Raw genomic sequence first — 22,533 nt, 5'->3', positions numbered from 1 at the left:
GAACTTACTTCTCAACCTATTTCCTCCCCGAAGACACTAAATATTGACTTAGTCCCATTTTTCTAGCCTTCGCCTAACCCTAGGGAGGATGTTTAATCTAAATCACCACGATTAAAAATGTGCCGTGGAGGCCTTGGGCCCCACGTAAAACTGCTTGTTTTTTTTTTTTTTATATATATATATATTTTAAGTTAAAAAATAATAATATTTTAATGTTAAAAAAAAAAAATTAATGTTATTTTAATAATAAATAATAATATTATTGTTATTTAGAAATAATAATAATATTAATATTATTTGATATTAAATAATAATATTAAAGTTATTTATTATTAATAATAATATTAATGTTAATTAATATTACTTCCTTTTAGCGATTAGTTCTTTTTTTTTTTGTATTTTGGAAAAATATATAAAAATTTATGGAAGTTATTATTAACTTTTGGGATAAAAGTGAAATTGGTTAAATTAAATATTAATCTTCTTTATATAAGTAATGTAATATAATCATATGATATTATATTCAATGAATATGTATCATATTGGGATTATTTTATATTATTTTATATATCTGTTTAATTTGATTTAAATGTTGACTTGGTTATGGTTGATTTGGGTAAATTATAATTTTATCATAATCGATTTATTGGGGGATTAAAATTTTAAATATGGTTCCAATTCAACTTTATTAGATGTGTGACTTCACCATTTCTCTATGTTAAATAGATGTGATTTCTTTATTTCTAGAAATCTTTATTGCAAGTATTTTATGTTGTTGACTGCTTAAAAGAAAGATTGCTTGTGTAGGATCTTGTGTTAATAATATTTGCAGTCTATTTGTTTAAATGTCATTGCAATATTGTTAAAATTGTCATTATGTCGTTGATGTTTACCCCTTAGTCAGGTGTCGGTGTTTAAACCTTGAGAATGTGAGCCATTATGTGTTATATTCCTAATGGTCAACCCTGGGTTTGTGACTGTGAGTCATTCACCTGTGTTATGTCTGGATTAGATATGGCTGTCAGTCCCACCATAGAGTTCTCATAGAGAGTCTTATCCAGTTAGTGTCCTAGTAGAGAGAGTGGCTTTCGGGCGGGGGCCGCACCCAAAGTGGATGGCAGGATAACCCCTCGAAAGTTAGCTATTAAGTGATAACCTAATAACTTGATTAGGGGTGGGTAGTTATTAAATTAATAAGATAATGTACCCCACACACGGTTGAGTGCTTGTATAGGCTCAAGGTGTTTGGGAATGCCTGGAATGGCAAACCTACCACCTTGTCCTCACGAAAGGTTGGTAGGGTCCGCATGATGCTTAGATGGAGCCAGGGGTTTGGGAGAGGTTACCAGGATAACCCAAGATGGGGGTCAGGACCTATGGAGACCTGCCTAGGGTAACCATCTTAAGCCATGTGATGACACTCTCTCTTTAGGGTCACTAGTGTTTTATGAGTTGAGTCACTTATGTACTGCGGAGTCATGTGTACTGTTGTACTTATCTTGCTTGCTTGAGGGTCTTCTGCTATCTCCTAGCACGGTGGGGTGGTTCCATTATGGGATCACATGGTCGGGTGGTAGTGCCACTTCCCATCAGATATCTTATTCTTACCTTCATGTGAGGATTGGCTTCGCCGGTGTATCTTGGTTCTTGCTTCTTGTAACAACTCATGTTCTTGATATTGTACCTTTGAGGCCCGTGTGGTCATTGTATCAGCAACTTTGTAAACTTTGTACTTTATTGTTCTATGGAAGCCATGTAATTTATGGAATGTTGTAATTTAAAGTTCATTGGATGTACGTTGTTTCAATTATCTTTCATCTTATGTATAAATGAATCATTGGAAGTATATATGTTGTAACTCTTTAAATCTATCTTTTGGAAATCAATTTATGACTTTGAGTTATTTAATCGTAATTAATTTTCCCTAATTTAGATGGATAATTGGATTAATATTGGGATGTAGTTTTAATTAGAAGTAATCTTCATTGGTAACCCTTTAGGATGTCAATGATAGACTTCCGCTTGTGTTATTATTTGTGCAAAGTTATAATTAATACACTTAATCTTTAAAAAAAAAAAATTATTCCACCCTTTAGTTGCCTTGTAGCGTTGCAATCCTTTAGGGTTCCTGGCGGGGCATTACAAAATGCTTAAGAATGATGATGGTTTATGTTCTATTCATATTAGAGATCCTATTTTTATTAATCTGGATGAAGAAATGGATGATAATGTTGCTCATGATAGCAATGTTGATTCTAATGATGAATATGAGCTTATTGATGTTAATAATGAACTATCTAAATAATTTTCAATAGCATTAATCCTAGCTCCTAGTGACAGACAAAGTGACTCATCATTAGAGCATGGTCCTTGTTTGGAACTTGCAGTAGCTCCATCTACCATGCTTGAAGTTGATCCTCTTGCATCTTGTCCACCTTCCCAGAATAATGTTCAACAATATTGGAAGGTGGATTATTTTCTTGATTAGCTTCATTTGTGTCATAGATTCTTCTCCTCTCTTGCTTGTTTGTAATATTTTTCCCCTATGATGTGTTTTTCTATTATGTTAGGTTCTCATTGGATGAACCTTGTCACTCCATTGGTAAAAGGTAATAAAGAGGTTAAATCTGTTGTGACATTCTTCTATTTGTATCTCAATTATTTTATTTATTTTCCCTTGTATAATCTACTTGTGGATGATGCAAAGCATTGAGATCTCTTTTGGTCTCTTCCATGTTGACTCAAAAGGCAGATGTTCCCTTCTTACATTGTGCTTGTGGTTCCACTACCTTTAAGGGATGAGGTCAATTCAATAAAAATATTCATGATATACATTATTTATCATACGAGCATACTGATCCTAGAGTTAGTGGATCCCTTATGTGTTTTTATGTTTCGTAACCATTATCCTTTGATTTTTCCTTTCTTGGAGGCATGCCATTGTGGTAACGTTCTTATCTTTGGATATATACTACCTTAAAGCAATTTCTCCCAATAAGGCACATGCAATCAATTTAACATGGGGGTGTACACTCCGCTCAATATTTCACTTTATGCATAAACTATCACATTTCTCGATACTCAAATTACTTTGCAAACTGAGCCTTTTGCTTTATAATTTGGTGTATAATTTCTTTTTCATGACTCATTGCAAGTGAACCTTACTAGGGTAGCAGTCATGATTCTCTCTCTTTCCTCTATCTTATAATGTCCCTTTTATCTTGATATTGAAGTAGTAAGATCCTAAAGTCCCTTGGGGGTTTAGTGTCTCTTGTCTCTTTCATGTCTTGATGAAGGTTTTCAATGCAAACCTTTGTACTTTACCGTGAGTATGTTTAGTCTCATACTCCTGCTAAAGTGGGGCTAAATGTAGCATCCTAAATTGTACTCCCTTACAATCTTGTCCTCACTTGGGTCTTCACTTTGGCATTTGTCCCTTAAGGCCTGATTGAAGTTCTAATTTTGCTCACACCATGTATCAAACTCAAAATTTGACTATCTACATTTCTCTCCCCAAGATCCTATGACCCTAATGTATAGGACCATGGTGTTGGGTGCCATGGTCCTCATTAAAGACCAAGGCACTCAATGCCATGGTCCTCTAAAAAAGGGCCCATTTTGGGACCCCATAATGGTAACTTAGTTTGAGTGGGAACCTAGATCCCATGTTGGCCTGTGTCAAAAAATTAATTTATTTTTCAACTAGCATGTATAAAAGGAGGTCTACCCCTCTCATTTTAACCTAATCTATAAAAAATCAAGTCCTTAATTACACTCCAACAAATTCAAGTGAGCAAGCAATCTGTATTCTTTCAAGCATTGGAACAAAAGTGAAGTCAAGATTCAAGCATTGGAGATGACATTCATGTTCTATGTTTTATATGGATAATCTACATGAAACCCTAATTCCTTGTGAAGACAAACAAAACTTCATTAAAAGGTATACTATTAGTGTTTCACATATTTCTAGTTCTTTTCCCTTAAAAGGAAAACATTCTATTATAGTAGCTCATTTACATTTCAATTCTATTTCATGGATAATTCCAAAATTAGGGTTTGACCTAAGGCAAACCCCTATTCCCATCAATTTTCCCCTTTTCACTGTTTATAGGATCAATAGGATTCACAAAGATGAACAGGTTCCCCTTTGGATGATAAAAATTTCAAAGGACCATGGCAACGACCACCATGATCTCGACAATCTAGGCCAATTTTTTTGGAATAGAACTGAACCTTCATCTACTACTTATATCTAGGTTTGTGGCTCTGTTTGATGGCTGTAGCTCATTGTTTATGTATAATTGCTTCAATATCTACACATTTACCCTAATTTCATCATCTTTAATTAATTCAATTCAGTTTAAGGGAAATAAGAGTCTCCACTTAGGATACCAAGAATCTGATCAGAATCTAGATCTATCAAGGCTAGATCTATCAAATTCCATCTTTGCCCAATGTGTTGGTCCCTAAGCAAAAATTAGTGGTTTTACTACATTCTATGGCAAAACCCTAATTTTTCACCAAAATAACAATGATATGGGTTTGAGATCATCAAAGATTGAACATTTTCTTTCTCGAGGACTAAGGCAATCATGCATTATTTAAATCCTTCAACACAAAACTATCAAAAAATCGTTTAAAGATGTCCCAAAACTTTTGAAAGAAAATCATAGGGAATCCATTAAGACTCGATGCCTTGTCACCAATCATAGAGAAGAGGACTATTCCAATTTCTTCAATTTTGATTGGTTCTTGAAGTATAAGGTTGTGTTCAACTAATACTATGCTTGGAACAACATTAAAAATGTCATAATCAAGAGCTAGGAGAAGACCATTTTCCATAGACAAGAGATTTTCAAAGTAATCAACTTCCTATCTATTAGTATCATCTTTATCCCTGAACCATTGATCACTACCATTTTTAATGGCATGTATTCTATTGCTAGATCTTTTGGCCTTAACGGAATTATGAAATAATTGTGTATTGTGATCTCCTTCTTTCAACCAACATTGTCTTGATTTCTAGCACGAAAAGACCTCTTCTCTGGCAAGAAACTCTAAATATTGTGAATTTAGTAACTTTTTGTCACTAAACTTGAACTCTTCCATACCATGCTATATTACTTTATTGTAAATATTATCTAGATTTTGGTCCTAACGAAAATTTTATACAAATATGTTCTTGAAATACACCCTATTCCATTCCTTTAATTTCCATTTGATAAATTGCAGCTTCATGAAAAAAAAATAAAAAATTTTACCTTCTCTAACAAGGGCACTATTAGACTATTGAGAAATTATGTCTATGAGACCATCCACTCGAAACCACATATTTTCAAATTTAAATGGACATTTGACTGTGATGGCATCATTTTATAGCAAGAAGGAGATGGGGTAGGAATCTGACTTGGAGAAAGGTAGAATATTGGCTTCAAAGATAAAGGGAAAATTTGCCCATCTACTAGTAAAAAAGAAATGGTCAAGTTTCATTATTATATTCAAGAAGCCTCATTTGAAATTTGTCCTAAGGCCCTAGTTGAAGCATTAGTAACTTCCCATAGAATAGTGTCCCCCTCTCCCAAAGGATTGATACCAGAAGTGTTGGGATCCATATTTAGTCCCTGGAAACAATAGGCCTTCTAAAATTATAGGGGATCCATCGATATAGACATAGTAGGCTCTTTCTGATCAATTAATAACAGTGGTTGGGGTAGCACCACCAACATATGTGAAAGAGAGGTGGAGGTAGTTGATCCAGCATGAGTGGAATTAAGACCAATGGGGGATGGGGTGTAGAGGTAGCGCGATGATGCATAACCTGATTGAAATCTATTTTCTAATGCCAAGTAAAAGAACCATTTTTAAATTTGACTTCAAACAAACCATTTTTTGTAACATAATTTTGGAAATCCATTTGAATCACCTTAGATATTCCTTTACCACCTTTTCTGTTTGGTGCTTCAAGGGTGGCATTAAAATCACCACCAATAATTATAACCTCCTTGCCATATCCTGAATTATTCTTGAAAGGTTATCGATACCAAACTTCTCTTTTTTGTCCAATGCAAGTAGGTCCATAAACATTTATCAAATAAATCTCACCATTGATAGTGTTAGGGAAAAGTCTTATTTATTGCTAGTGTTTGTTCTAAGAAACTAGTTTTGCCTTAACAGTAATAGAGTTCCATAAGAAACCTAGGTCACCGAAAGCCCCATCTGCATCTAAAAAAAATCCATTTCATTGCTTCCAACTTCTAAGAATCCTTTCCACCTCCTCCCTGCTTAATTTTTTTCCTTACAATAGAACAACATGATACTATATATGATCAAAATATTTCTTGATCAGATGCCACTTGTTAAAGGAATTACAACCCTTGACATTCCAATATAGAGTTTTCATGGCTCCTTGGGAAGGGATAAGCCCTTACGGACTTGATATTTCGCTAACCTTTTTCACTACACACTATTTCCATCTTCATTTTATTTGTCTTTGGTCCTTTAGATTTATTCTCACCATTTTTTACTTTGTCATTTGCAGATTGGGTTTGACAAATGGTTCACTTCTCCATAATACCTTCCAAATCACCCATCCCCATAACATCCTCTTTATCTGAGAAGAGAATATCAGATACCTCTGGATGCAATTACTAGAGAGGAAAGAAAAGTAGCAATCCTTGCTAAATACTAGAGGTTTTACCTGGGGGAATATGAATACCTTTAACAAGTTGATTGATCAGATCTATCTCTGATAACTTCATTGATCTATAAACAACCAACGTTGGGATTTCACTAGCTTGATTTTTTATTTATAGTCCATTCTTGTCTAAGGTATCTAGTCTCTCAAGAATTTCAGCCACATTATCTAGAATAATTTGGTTTTTCTTGTCCATCACATTCACCTTTGGCTCCATAACCTTCTTAGGATAATATATTACATACTACTCCCTTTCAAAGTTGGCTCTTGGGTCTTTCCTTGTCTGCATTCTATCAATCCCCCAAGAGACCACCAAATCCTCAAGAGCTCTTGCATGATCCAAGGCAAAATTATAACAAATACCTTCAAGCCCATCACATTGAGGCATCATCCAATTTGGATGCTCCTCCAAGTTCACAATCTACTGGTTGGTTGGTCTTTCTGTAGACATCTAAAAATGGTCAACGCTTCTGGAGTCATACTTTAACATTGGCGCATTGCCTTATTTTAGGTATTTTTGCGTCGCATTAACATTTCTCCTATGTTGCGTGCTTGGTCTTTATCATTTGCGAGCATCAAGTCCTTCTTTAGCATTCCTCATTTTTCTCGCTTTCCAATTTGGTCTTGTCAATAACAATCTTCAATCATGATTTTGATTGATCTTATCCTGTCGCATCAATGTGCATGCTCATTTGTCATATTTTGACATCGTCAATTCGATTTCATTTTGGACATCATCAATCCTAATTGGGGTTTTGTCCTCTTATCAATCTTGTCATCTTGCAATCGATTTGTCATCGATCATTGTCGTTTTCAATCTTGTCATCTTGCGATCGATTTGTCATTGATCGTTGTCGTTTTCAATCTTATCATCATGCAATCGATTTGTCATTGATCATTGTCATTTTCAATCTTGTCATCTTGCGATCGATTTGTCATCGATCATGGTCATTTTCAATCTTGTCATTTTTGCAATCTATTTTGTCATCAATCCTTGTCTTCTTGTTAATTTTGTCATTCGGTGATCGATTTGTCATCGATCGTCATCTTTCTCAATCATGTCAATTTGGATCAATTAGTCATCGTTCCTTTTCAATTGGCACATTTATCAATCAAATCACTTATCAGCATTGGTCCTTTGTCAGTCAGAATCATGATCGAATCGGCATCAATTATCTTTTGTCAAGACCTAATTGTCATCCTTGCATTTCTAATTCATCTTCCAGGGTTTCACGATTTATTCATTTAACCTTGTTTGTCATTTCTCCCTCTAGGTTAAATAATTTATTTATTTATCCTAAGTCTTCTTGTCACAATTAAATATTTATTTAATTGGTTAACTAATTCCTCCCTCTTTGTGAATTAATTAATAAATGAAAAATTATTAATTAATTCACTTAATTCCTAATTTCCTCATTTTCTAATTTTCCTAATTCCTAATTTCCTCATTTTCTAATTTCCTAATTTCTAATTCATCTAATTTCAATTTTCTCCTATATTTCTCCTAATTTCATGGGAATGACATAGCAAAATTGTCATAAACTGTCATAAATCCTTGCATAGCAATTTGTCATACACTTGTCATAATTTTCATATTCCTGATTTGAATTTCCATTCGAATCACTTTCATGCTAATGTGATCTTTTCTCCAATTTGTCTATAAATTGGATGAATTTCTTCAATCAAAGTCCCTAGTCGAATCAATCACGCTTCTAGTATTCTTGCGCTATCGTCTTGTCTACTTACTTTCACATCATGCTTATGCACTAGTAGGTGAGATCCACAAACAAAGCTATTTGAAGGAGAAAGAAGGACAATGGAGCCACATGAAGGAGACATCTGCATTTGGTCTACTTAGTTTTCAATCTTGAATGTCTTGTTTTCATTGAGTGTAATTAGGATTGGTCATTGCAATTGAGTTTTCGTGATTGAACTAGGCTAATATTGACATTGCTTTGATGATTTCCAGATTCCTAGCTACATTAATTGGTGAACCTTACATGAAATAACCTCCTAACCATGCTTTTGAGATGATTTGCAGGTAAAAAACCCAAGAAACAGGGCAATGCAGGGCTTTCTGAGAACTTTTGTGCCTGTGTAGGAGCAGTCTGCGCCTGTGTCAAGCAATCTGCGCCTGTGTCAAGGACTTCTGTACCTGTGTCAAAGGGATCTGCGCCTATGTTACTACATTCTATGCCTGTGTTACTGCATTCTACGCTTGTGTGAGACATTCTGCACCTGTGTAAGGCCAGAAACAGAGGTAAAAAGCAGTGTTTTTACTTGCAAATTATTTTGTTTTGCATTCTGTTTCTGCATTGTTGGTTTTGCTTTGGTACTAATTCTCTGTGCAGCACCTTGGCATTATGCATGACAAAGACAACAAATGAAACTACTAACACATTTTATGCAAGTTTGCTAGTCAAAGACTAAGCAAATTAAACTTCTGACTTGGTTATTTTGCAGGTTGCCTTATACTCCAACTAAACTTGGTGTTTGTAATTCATAATTAGGCACCTAGTATGATTGCTAAATAGGATGGAATGAACGTGTGTTTGCTTTGATTGTTGAGTTTGACATTGGAGTAGGAGAGTATGCTCTCATCCTTCTTAGGGTGATAAGAAATCCAGATCTTCGATACCATTCTCATGTTTTGATTGTTTGTTACCTTTAGAGGGCCCACCTTCCTGATCATTTGCTTTCTTTTGCAAGCAAGTTATAATCGTGAGAAGTGAACAACCCAAAGTGAGTACAGCTAGAATACCTTGGCATTCTAACTCACTATAAATAAATACCTGATGTGAAGGAAGGTGTAGCATCCTAAAATTGCGACACTTGCAATTTTGACTGCATTTTGGTCTTCACGATGGTGATGCAACACGTAACCTGAATGGAGACCCCGAAACTTGTTTATGACATCAAAAACTGCATTTTTTAGCACCCTAGCCTGATCCCTCCTTGCACCCTGCTGTCCCGGGAGGTAGGACCATGGTGCCCAGTGCCCTGGTCCTCCAGGACCATGGCGCCCAACGCCCTGGTCCCTGGCCCTATTTTGGGCCCGGTCTCTTATGGGGCTTCGGGTCTTTAAGTTTGCAAATTGGAAAATATTGTTTCCTGGTCGGCCCAAGGTTGGGAAAATTAGTCTATCAGCCCTAATTGACAAGTATATAAACTACATTTCCTCTCCCATTTGAGGAGGTGGAAAAAGGAGAAAATAAGCAAGAACAAAAGGCGAAAGCGATATTCAAACATTCAAGCATTCAAGCATTCAAGCATTCCTTCAAGCAATTGAGCATTCTAAGTCTCCATTCAAGGCTAAGTGTTGCATTCAAGACAAGGATTCAACCATTGAAGAGGAGATCACATACAACATACAACATACTACATACATTACACCTTCGCATGTAAGAATACAAACATTCTTACAACAAGGTATCAATACTTGTTTACATTACAAACATTTACATTTACAACATTCTCATTTCTTGGTTAATTCCAAAACTGGGGTTTGAGCTAAAGGAAAACCCCTCATCCCTAACCCCCCAATCATCCTCTCTTTTCTATGTGTAGGTTGTAGGTACGCGGCTGTAATTGAAGATCTGGAATCCTTGTGCAGAGATGAACAGATCCCCCTTCGTTTCGCGGATTTTTCGGAGGACTGTGTGCACACCAGGCGCCATCGTCCCATCAACTTTCGCTCAAATTTGCAGAATAGCACCGTCTCGACATTTTACTGCTAATTCCAGGTCCACAGCTTCATCCCATATCCCTATCTCTGTTTATAAGTGAATCTTTCCTACTTTACATGCATTCCTAGTTCAATCTTTCTATCAACATTCTTTACAAAAGAGGGTATCCTTGATGTCTTAACCCTTGAAACTCATTTAGAATCCAATCTTGCATTGCGTGGGATTGGATCTTGTGGGTTTCAACCCCTCTTTTGAATGTAAAGTCTCCCCTAAGTGAAAACCATCAACCCTAGTGACTCTCCCTTCTCTCTCCTTGGAGTTGGGGAGGGGAGAACAACTATTAGGGTTCGATTTTTCTGCTTTACATTTTGGTGAACCCGACATGAACATCCTCATTTTGATTATTCATGGTTAGATCTGAAAATTTTGCTTCCTTAATTACATTTCCATGTTTGATCTTTGGCAAATTTTAGAGGTTAATTGCATAAAAACCCTAAAATTTTCTTTTAAGTAATTAAACTTGTGAAATGTTTAATTGTTAATGCTTGTTTCAGATCTACCCTTCTATTGCAAATTGTCAATTCATATTTGTGCTTTAATTCTGAAAATTAAGTGGTTAAATGTCAAAACCCTAATTTTTAAGACCTTCTTGATTCAACCTTTGACTGATAATTTCACTAATCAAAACACCTCCAAATCAGCTGTAACTTTGGATTCCGCAATAAAATCACAATATCTTTCATCCCTAAAAATTTGGAAAAAAGTTACGAGGACCGTGTGCACCCTGAGCGTCATCGTCCCCAACATTTTTTTCGAAATTTCGGGAGCTAGATCTTACTGTATTTTTCTGCTAAAATCCAGAATTTTGGCTGATTTTATCAATTTTAACACCTTCAAAATTAAAGTCAAAGTTGGTCTAGCGATTGCTTGGATTGAGGCTTCTAATCATTCAAAAATTGTTGAAATTGAAATTTGTATCAAAATTGTGTTTCTTACAGTCCTAAATCTGAAAAGTGTGTTGGCATTCATTCGAAATTTCAGTGTTTTATTCAAATTTTTGCAGTTTGTGACTTTTGAAATTAAGTGTTTAATTGCAACAACCTTGATTTCCACTTTCAAAATCGAATTTTGCATGAAATCGAGTCAACTTTTAAATTTTGAAACTTGCATTGCTTTCAGTATTCCCTATAAAGTCATAAAATTCAAAATTTCAGTTTCCCCCTCTTTTCCAAAATTCAAATTTTGCATTTTTTCAACAATCTTGGTAGGGTTCAATTTTGAGATTGCAACTTTAATTTGGCCTATCTACAGATCGTAAAATCACTCAATTTTTTCAGATTAGCTTTAAAATCATCATAACTTTCATCCCTGAAAATTTCGAAAAAAGTTGCGAGGACCGTGTGCACTCCGTTCGCCATGGTCCCGGACATTTTTTCCGAAATTTGGGGAGATTGTCCTGATTGCATTTAACAGCTTAAATCTAGGAGAGTGGCTGATTTTATTGAAATTTGCTGCCTCTAAAATTCAAAATCTTCTCTCTCTCTTTAGTGCATGAGTTTTACAACAATAAGCCCTACTTACACTATTCCCGTTAGACGAAGCCTTAGAATTAAGTCTTTCCAAGGTTTAATTACTGAGGAGATGGAACCTAATTTGAATGGTCTTTTTAACAAGGACATGGGTAATTCCTCTAATCCTCTTAATGATGAATAAGCTCTCCATGAGGTTTCTGTAGAACAACTTTCAAAATTGGATAACCAATTTGATGATTTTTGACAATGGATGTCTCAAGAATACCCCGATAGTCAAGCTCTTTTATTAATTGAGGGTCTAAAACATATGGTTCAAAGTGATAAGAATGGAATTGATATTTTGCGTGGTATTGCACACATTGTGGATTCGAATGTGATGCCTATGAAGAGTTGTGTCAAAACCTTAGGTTACACACAACCTCCTACTCAAGTTAATCATTCTATTCCTTTGACAACTCCTATTGCCAGTATACCTACTTTTACATCAAACATAATGACTACTTCAACACAAGACATTCCTCATATGATCACCAGTCATGGGGGCAATCCCTCTTCTTCAATCAACCCTCTTCCTTCATTCAATCCTACTTCCTCATTCATTCCTTCAATGAGTGTTCCTATTTCATCACCACACATAAACATGACGCAAGGGGGCAATTCATTTAACCATTCCATTCCTCCTTGTAGTGTTCCTCCTTTCCAATCGTCTCCTATGACTAACTATCATAGTGTCCCACCACCTTATTCTCTACCTTCTTTCAATAACATAACACCTCCATCACAATCTAACACATCTAACATGAACTCTTCAACTGAAGCAACCATTAACAATCTTGCACAAACTGTCTCTTCTTTACAGCAACAAATTGCCTCTATGAATCAATCTAAGTTTAGTGTGCCCACATTTGATGTTGCGAGCCCACTTTCTCTTGACATTGTTCGAGCTATTCCCCCTAAGCATGTTGAACTCCCACAATTGGAGCTTTACAATGGTAAAGGTGATCCTCTAACACATGTTAAGACCTTTCGAACAATATGTACTGATTTTGCTTATGACCAAAGGTTGCTTGCAAAACTGTTTACTAGAACATTAAGAGATAAAGCCCTACAATGGTATTGCTCGTTGCCTTCTTATTCTATTACTTCTTTCGAACAACTTGCAAATGCTTTTATTCAACAATTTCAAAACAATATAAGTCCCAAAGTTACATTGATTGATTTAATGCATTGTAAACAAGGTGTTAAAGAAAAAGTGACTGATTTCATTGGTAGATATAAGCATTTGTATACTCAAATTTATTTTCCAGTACCTGACAACGACATTCAAAGAATCTTTATTTCTAATTTACAAAAAGACATTAGAGAAAAACTCCTGTTTTCTGAGTTTACTTCTTTCCAACAGTTGTGCGCAACTCTTCACAATTATCAACTGACTGTGAGTCAAATGGAACAAGCAAATCCTATGGCTCTGAGTGATAAGGGTGATAGTAGTCAACAACCATTTGGGAAGTTTAAACCAAATAGAGAGTCAATTAAATTCAATGAAAACATCATCAATAACAATGTGAATGTAGCATCAGGTGTGCCTCCTATTTCTAAGTTTTTCAAGAAAGAAAGAAAGTTTACTCCTTTGAATGAATCATTACATAGTATTATGAATAAGTTATTGGAACAAAATGTGCTTACTCTTCCTCCTATAAGGCAAATAGATCCTGCAAAGATTAATTCACCCTATTTTGATAAAAAATCTTTTTGTCAATTTCATCATCATCCTGGGCATGATACTGAAAAATGTTTTGCTTTAAAGGGTAAAATTCAAGATTTGATTGATAATAATACTATCTCTGTTTCTGGTGTGAATGATAAAGGTAACACATCTGTAGCTCCTCCTAACCAAAATCTTAAGATTTTTACTGATCCATTGCCTTCTCATACCTCTAATGTGATTGATACTAATTATTCCTCTGTCTCACCTGATGATCTTGTGTCCATGACTCCGAATGTGATTAACTTTGTAGAGCAGTAGAAAATCCCTAAAGAACCTTCCATCACCTTTGATTCTAGTGAAACTATCAGGGCACCTGATGGTCCTTTATATATAGTTGCAAAAGTCAAGAATACACCTTGCCAGGGAGTGCTTATTGATCCTTCTTGTATGGTTAATATCATTACTGAAGAATTTCTTTTTACTTTGCAATTGAATCAAGTGATCTATGATGAAACAAATTTGGTTGTGAAATTATTTGATGCATTTTCTTCTCCTGCAATTGGTTCTATTACATTACCTATTGAGGTTCATAACAAATCCCTTGATATGAGCTTTGCTATTATTCCATCATCCGAACAATTTCGTGTGAAGCTAGGCTATCCTTGGCTATCTTCCATGAAAGCTATTGCTTCTCCTATTCACAAGTGTTTGAAATTTCCCCATAATGGTGAAGTTGTTACTGTCAATCATAGCCTCTTTAAACCAGCTGAAAGAACTTCTAGCATTCCTATTGATTACTTTTGGCCTAAACAATTCCAATCTCTTCCTCCGCGAAGTGATCATCTTTTTAAATCTTATCAAAAGTGGAAGAAAGATATGATCCTATCTCTAAGTAAACCTAGAACACCCAAACTTGACATTCCTATCGTTCTTGAGAAGGAAGTTCTTCCTTTGAAAGATAAAACTAATGTCTTTCCTCAAGAAGATTCCCAACCCATTCCTATGAATGTGACTATGCCTATATCTAATAAACTCCCTAAAAGTAGACCTATCCCTCCTCGTCATGATGGACTTGGTCTCCTTCCTAAACCAAATATTCCTCCCTTATATGGAGTAGTTCCTCCTCCTTCCTCTTATGGAGAGAAGAGACCTTCCTCTTCTCCTATTGTTCAACCTAAGAGACCACAACCTAAACACCCAAGTGAAAAGGATGAGAACATTCCTCCTCCTCAATCTTCTCAACTTCCTACTAAGACTAGACGAAATCGTTCTGCACGTGAACGCCGATGAAAGCGTCGTCTTAGAGCTCAGGCAGCTGCTTCTCAAACTTTGCAATCCCCAAAAACACCTTCAACTAATATTATTCCATTTTCTCCTCAGTCGACGATTGAGCTGAAATCTCCTAAACATAAGATGCATGATGGTCTTGATCCTGTGTGAGTTAAAGATCCTATTTTTATAAATCTTGATGATGATATAGATGAAAATGTTATTCATGATGAAAATGTTACTCCTGTTCATTCTGATAGTGAATATGAATATGTTGATGTTGATAACCATTTATCTAACGAATTTTCTAAAGCACTTATCCTAGCTCCTAGACAAGAACACCGTGGCTTGGGGTATGAACATAGCCCTTGTTTGGATCTTGTGATAGCTCTATCTGCTGTGTTGGATGTTCCTCCTCTAGTGTGTTTCCTGCCTTCCCGAAATATTGATCAGCAAGATCGGGGGGTAGATGACGTGCTAGACTAGTTCATTAGCATAGCAGACTCTCTCCTCCTCTCTTTTGTTACTTCTTCTATGTGTTATTCTCATTCTTCTATTTGTTGTCCTTAGTGTTGTCTACTTGAGGACGATGCAAAACATTGAGATCTCTTTTGGTCTCTCTCATGTTGACTCAAAAGACACATGTGTTCCCTTCTTCTAGGTGACCTTCCTTGATTGGGGAATGAAGAACAATTATGCATACATACATATGATATACATGAATTATCAAACAGCATACTGACCCCGAGGAAAGCAAATTCACCTTGTGCTTTGTGTTTTGTGTCTATTATCCTTGGGCTTATCTCACACTTGGGGGCTAAATCCTTGTGATAACGTGCTCCTTTCTCATTTCTTATATGTATCACTACCTTAAAGCAATCACCCCCGGTGAGGCGTGTGCGATCGCTTTAACGTAGGGGGGCATACATCCCGTTCATATCTTTTCAAGATACTTAAAAATTTCTTGATAAATTTAGCTTTGCCTTGAAAATTTTTGATATCTTTCTTGCATGACTCATAGTGAGGGAACCTTACTACTGACAGTCATGGTTCTCCCTCGTGATCTTCCCTTTTACTTTGTCAATCGAAGTCATAAGATCCTTAGTCCACTGGGGGCTTGGTGTATCTTGCCTCCTTGACATGGTGAAAGTTTTTCAATGTTGTTTCCTTGTACTTTACCGGAAGTATGAGCGTATGCTTATACTCCCGCTAAAGTGGGGGCTAAATGTAGCATCCTAAAATTGTGACACTTGCAATTTCAACTGCATTTTGGTCTTCACGATGGTGATGCAACATGGAACCTGAATGGAGGCCCCGAAACTTGTTTATGACATCAAAAACTGCATTTTTCAGCACCCTGGCTTGATCCCTCCTTGCACCCTGCTGTCCCGGGAGGTGGGACCATGGCGTCCAGTGCCCTGGTCCTTCAGGACTAGGGTGCCCAGCGCCCTGGTCCCCCAGGACCATGGCGCCCAGCGCCTTGGTCCCTGGCCCTATTTTGGGCCGGTCTCTTATGGGGCTTAGGGTCTTTAAGTTTGCGAATTGGAAAATATTGTTTCCTGGTCGACCCAAGGTCAGGAAAATCAGTCGATCAGCCCTAATTGACAAGTATATAAACTACATTTCCTCTCCCATTTGAGGAGGTGGAAAAAGGAGAAAATAAGCAAGAACAAAAGTTGAAAGCGATATTCAAACATTCAAGCATTCAAGCATTCAAGCATTCCTTCAAGCAATTGAGCATTCTAAGTCTCCATTCAAGGCTAAGTGTTGCATTCAAGACAAGGATTCAACCATTGAAGAGGAGATCACATACAACATATTACATACATTACACCTTCGCATGTAAGAATACAAACATTCTTACAACAAGGTATCAGTACTTGTTTACATTACAAACATTTACATTTACAGCATTCTCATTTCTTGGTTAATTCCAAAACCAGGGTTTGACCTAAAGGCAAACCCCTCATCCCTAACCCCCCAATCGTCCTCTCTTTTCTGTGTGTAGGTTGCAGGTACGCGGCTGTAATTGAAGATCTGCAATCCTTGTGCAGAGACGAACAGATCCCCCTTCGTTTTGCGGATTTTTCGGAGGACCGTGTGCACATCGGGCGCCATCGTCCCGTCAACTTTCACTCAAATTTGTAGAATAGCACCGTCTCAACATTTTACTGCTAATTCCAGGTCCGCAGCTTCATCCCATATCCCTATCTCTGTTTATAAGTGAATCTTTCCTACTTAAAATGCATTCCTAGTTCAATCTTTCTATCAACATTCTTTACAAAAGAGGGTATCCTTGATGTCTTAACCCTTGAAACTCATTTAGAATCCAATCTTGCATTGCGTGGGATTGGATCTTGTGGGTTTCAACCCCTCTTTTGAATGTAAAGTCTCCCCTAAGTGAAAACCATCAACCCTAGTGACTCTCCCTTCTCTCTCCTTGGAGTTGGGGAGGGGAGAACAACTATTAGGGTTCGATTTTTCCGCTTTACAGAAGGGTTACATGGGAATTGTAGTTACTTGGGAAGTGATGACCCTTGGACTCTTTCTCATATCAACATCTAAATAGGGCCTCAAGGTCTAAATCGTGCTTGCGTGACTACATTTGTTTGGTATCTTGGTGGGCTTAATGTCTCAATCACGCTTGCGTGACACCAAGGAGTAATGCTTAACATAAATATTTACTAAACACCTTGCATTCAGAGGCCAAAAATCCTTCTAGTTGCTTGAGAAGGACAAGTTCGGATACTTGGAGGAGATACTAAGTTCGCCATGGGGAGATTTCCATGGGGACTGACGCTTGGCTGCTTTGAGAAGTGAGTGCCATGGAGGGGAGCCCATGGGGTCAAGCATCTAAGTATTCTCCTTGAATCCCATAACAAGTCTACCTCTCAAGTACCTACTGTCCTTGCCTACCATAAGAAATGTGTGAATGAGCATGATTGTCTTGAGTCTAAGTTAAAATATCTTGTCTTCTTTACTTGTCAAAAGTTGAGTTGTGTTTCATTTCAAAAACAAGACAAATTGATTCAAAACAAGGTTAAACACAAGAATATTTCATTCAACAAAGTTCAAACACCTTCAAACATGGTTGTCAAACATTTTTCAAAATCTTGTCTCAACATTCGTGTCACTTAGATTTAGGTTCATCCTAGGTTTGCATTTTGCAAAGTCATTGTCAAGTACCAAGGTTAGGTTTTCACCTAAGTCATACTCCTTTTGCATATCAATAAAAGTCATCCATTTGCATGTGTCCTCTTGCATTAGAGTAATACCATTTCATAATTCAACCTTAGGTTTTGCCTTAGGTTGACATTGTCATACATTTGCATTTGCATACCCTAGGTCTCTTCATCAAGCTTAGGTCATTATCATATCATATTAGGGTCATTTGCGTAGTAATTGTCCCTTTGCTTATAGTGTCAAAACTAGGTTTTGTCATACTTGAGTAATGTAAATCTTTGATAAACCCTAAGTTATTGTTAGGAAGTCTTGACCTTATCAAACTTTTGTCTTTTTGTCATCCATATCATTTTTGTCAAACCTAGCTTAGTATCCAAGCATATAGGTGAGACATTGTCAATTTGTCCTTTTGTCCTTTAAGGTCTAGACATCATTTCAATTTCCTAAGGGTCTCTTTTTTAGATTTGCATTCCAAAAAGTTTGTCAAAATCTTGAAAAACAACCAAAAATATAGGTTGCATTCTTGCCATAGATTACATTTTCATTTATTTAGGTTGCATTTAGTTGCATATCATACATCATCCTTTTAAAATAAAAAATCCCATTAGTTGCATTTCATAGTGACATGTTTGTTGAAATGAGGTCTCAACCTTCTTACGAAGCCATGTCATCACAATTGAGAAATCAATCATGTCAATCCAATCTCTACATGTCTCAGAACTTGGATCAAACTTATCATGATGATGTAAATGTCCAAATACAAAAACTAGAGGAGAAAATAGCTCAAGAAGAGGATATATTGGAACAAAGAGTGAAAAACATTGGGAAGAATAGATCACAAATGTCCAAAATGTTTCAAAAATTTCTAGGTCGAAATCCAAAGATTGAGCCAATTGATGTAAGATCTCTTCTTGAATGATCAGACATACTAGCTCTCCTCTCACAAATAGAGATGATAAAACAATTTCAAGAAAAGAGACAACATCAATTTCAACATTATGTGCCTCCACAACAAGAACAAGAAGGTGTTTACTATCAATCAGATTTTCAACCAATAAAACCAATGGTTCAACCAATTGTTTAACATATACAACCAATACAACCAATGGTCCAATTTCAATAATATGTCCAACCAACTATACAATGTCCACAAATAGTTCAACCAATGGTGGAATATCAACAAGTTCAAGTTCAATCAACATATCAATGTCAACAACTACAACCAAACATTCAGAAACAAAGGTTGCAGCACACACCAACCCAAGTTTCAAACATGTCAGAACAATTGAACCAAGTCCAATATCAAAACATGACATCAGACCAGAACCAACTCCTTGCCAAACAAGTTCAAATTTTAGATACAACCATGTCAAAACCTCGAAAGAAAGGTGGCTTTATTGCAAGGATCTCAAGGAAATTACCAAGTGAGTTCTTTGAGGAAGATCAAACTAATACACTTATGTCTAGCAATGCCTCATCCCCCCACAAACAAATTGACTCTCCAGTGGCATCTATCCCTACACCTTTAGAAGTTTCACAAGAACCTTCTATATTTTCCTCATCAAATAATACACCCAAGGATGAAATTATCCAAGGGCTATCCATAATTGATTGCCACGATAATCCAATTCATGATGCACATCCTTGTCATGTTTCAAAAATACAAGACCCAATGCCACCATGCACTTTATTGCCATTACCTATTTTAGAGGACCCCATTCGAAGTCCCTCTTCCTCATGTTCAAGCATTGATTCCTTGCTAGAATCCATCACAAATGTTCAAAGTGTATTTCCTTCATGCCAAAACATTGATCCCTTGTCAGAATCCCCCATGCATATCCAAAGTCCAACCTCATGTCTAGAGGATAATTTAGAGCATGAAGAAACATGTCTTGAAATAGATGAAGATCAAGATCCTGAAACCTTATCATTCCATCCAATTGTTGACCAAGATCCCATTTCCCCATACACTCGCAATGATCCACTTATTCCTGTCAATTCTATTCATGAAAAAAATGTCCTTTCAAATCCCATTGACATTCCACTTCCTAAGAAAGATCAAGATATCCTTTCCATCCTTTATGATGATCCCATTGAAAGTCAAGAGCAAAGGACCTTTAAAGAGGATTCCAATGATCTTCCTCCTTGTCAAGATCAAATTATTCCTTTAGATCCTCCACAAGATCCACTTGTTCCTCCATCTCCTTGTCCTAATGCTCCATATACACTCCAAGATCGCATTTCTTTTGATGATCCCATTATTTTTCCCATTCCATCTCTTGAAGAGCCTGTCATTGAACCATGTCCACTACACAATCCTAGTCACCCTCATGATCCTAATCCCCCTCATGATTCTAACGTATCAGTGCAAGATGTTCATGAACCCTTGACATGCATAATGGGTTCTTCCACTTTGGTGAAATCCAATCCACTTCAAGATCTCATTATTTCTCTCATATCATATCCACCTCATAATGGACTCGCGTCTTCTTCCCAAAGACAAGAGTATCCTACAAGTCAAGATATTCATAAAGGCAAAGGAGTAGATCTCCATAAGCAAGAATCCCTTCATGTCAAAGAAGATCTTAAGGGTCATGTCTACACAACTCACTCTCAAGACGTTGTTATCCCTCCATCAAAATTGAAACATACACCTTCCCCATCATACCTTCCATCCATCTTAGGTCCTTATATCCCTTCGTCCTCTATGCAAGGTCAGAAAAGGCACACATCCTTGAGTAAATTTCATCCATCCAAAAGAACTCCATTTCATTCATATCCATCTGTGCATTCCTTTCCCCCTCCAAGCGATTTGGATGCCAAGTTGTAAAGCGGAAAAATCAAACCCTAGTCGTTCTCCCCTCCCCAACTCCAAGGAGAGAGAAGGGAGAGTCACTAGGGTTGATGGTTTTCACTTAGGAGAGACTTTACATTCAAAAGAGGGGTTGAAACCCACAAGATCCAATCCCACGCAATGCAAGATTGGATTCTAAATGAGTTTCAAGGGTTGTAACATCAAGGATACCCTCTTTTGTAAAGAATATAGATAGAATGATTGAACTAGGAATGCATGTAAAGTAGGAAAGATTCACTTATAAACAAAGATAGGGATATGGGATGAAGCTGCGGACCTGGAATTAGTAGTAAAATGTCGAGACGGTGCTGTTCTGCAAATTTGAGCGAAAGTTGACGGGACGATGGCGCTTGGCGTGCACACGGTCCTCTGAAAAATCCGCGAAATGAAGGGGGATCTGCTCGTCTCTGCACAAGGATTCTAGATCTTCAATTACAGCCGCGTACCTGCAACCTACACACAAAAAAGAGAGGACGATTGGGGGGTTAGGGATGAGGGGTTTGCCTTTAGGTCAAACCCCAGTTTTGGAATTAACCAAGAAATGAGAATGCTGTAAATGTAAATGTTTGTAATGTAAACAAGTACTGATACCTTGTTGTAAGAATGTTTGTATTCTTACATGCGAAGGTGTAATGTATGTAGTATGTTGTATATGTTGTAAGTGATCTCCTCTTCAATGGTTGAATCCTTGTCTTGAATGCAACACTTAGCCTTGAATGGAGACTTAGAATGCTCAATTGCTTGAAGGAATACTTGAATGTTTGAATACTTGAATGTTTGAATATCGCTTTCACGTCTTTCTCACATATTTTTTCCTTTTTTCTTTTTCCTACCTCAAATGGGAGGGGAAATGTAGTTTATATACTTGTCAATTAGGGCTGATAGACTGATTTTTCTGACCTTAGGCCGACCAGGAAACATTATTTCCCGAATTGCAAACTTAAAGACCCGATGCCCAAAAGAGACCGGGCCCAAAATAGGGCCAGGGACCAGGGCGCTGGGCGCCATGGTCCCACCTCCCGGGACAGCAGGGTGCAAGGAGGGATCATGCCAGGGTGCAGAAAAATGCAGTTTTTGGTGTTACAAAATGGTTTCGGGGTCTCCATTCAGGTTCAACATTGCGCCGCCATCGTGAAGACCCAAATGCAGTCGAAATTGCAAGTTTCACAATTTTAGGATGCTACACAAGTATAAAAGTCATAAGTCTAGAAATCCACATGTATTCAAGGATCAACATGTCAAAGCAAAGAAAAATATGATCCAAAAAGAAAAAGAAATATCCAAAAGGTCACAAAGGCCCATTGCTCAAAAACAAAAGTCAAAATATATATGGGTTCCTAAATCCCTTGTGCAAGCAATGCACTCCAAGGAACCACAAAAGCATGAAAAATAAAAAACCATGTGGATCCCTAAGCGGCTCCTTGAAGCACAAAATCCTAAAGAAACATCCAACTTGGCATCCAAAGTTGCTATTTCTCCATCCAAACCTCTCAAATTTGTTCCTCCATCACCTCCTTCATCCATTTTGGGCCCTTATGTCCCAACATCCCAAGCTATTCCTTCATCAAAATCTCCATATCCAAAACCCACTTTTCCTCCATCAATCC

Source organism: Cryptomeria japonica, chromosome 2 (genome assembly GCF_030272615.1).
Source record: "Cryptomeria japonica chromosome 2, Sugi_1.0, whole genome shotgun sequence".
Classification (NCBI taxonomy): domain Eukaryota; kingdom Viridiplantae; phylum Streptophyta; class Pinopsida; order Cupressales; family Cupressaceae; genus Cryptomeria; species Cryptomeria japonica.
This window is presented reverse-complemented; position numbering follows the sequence as displayed.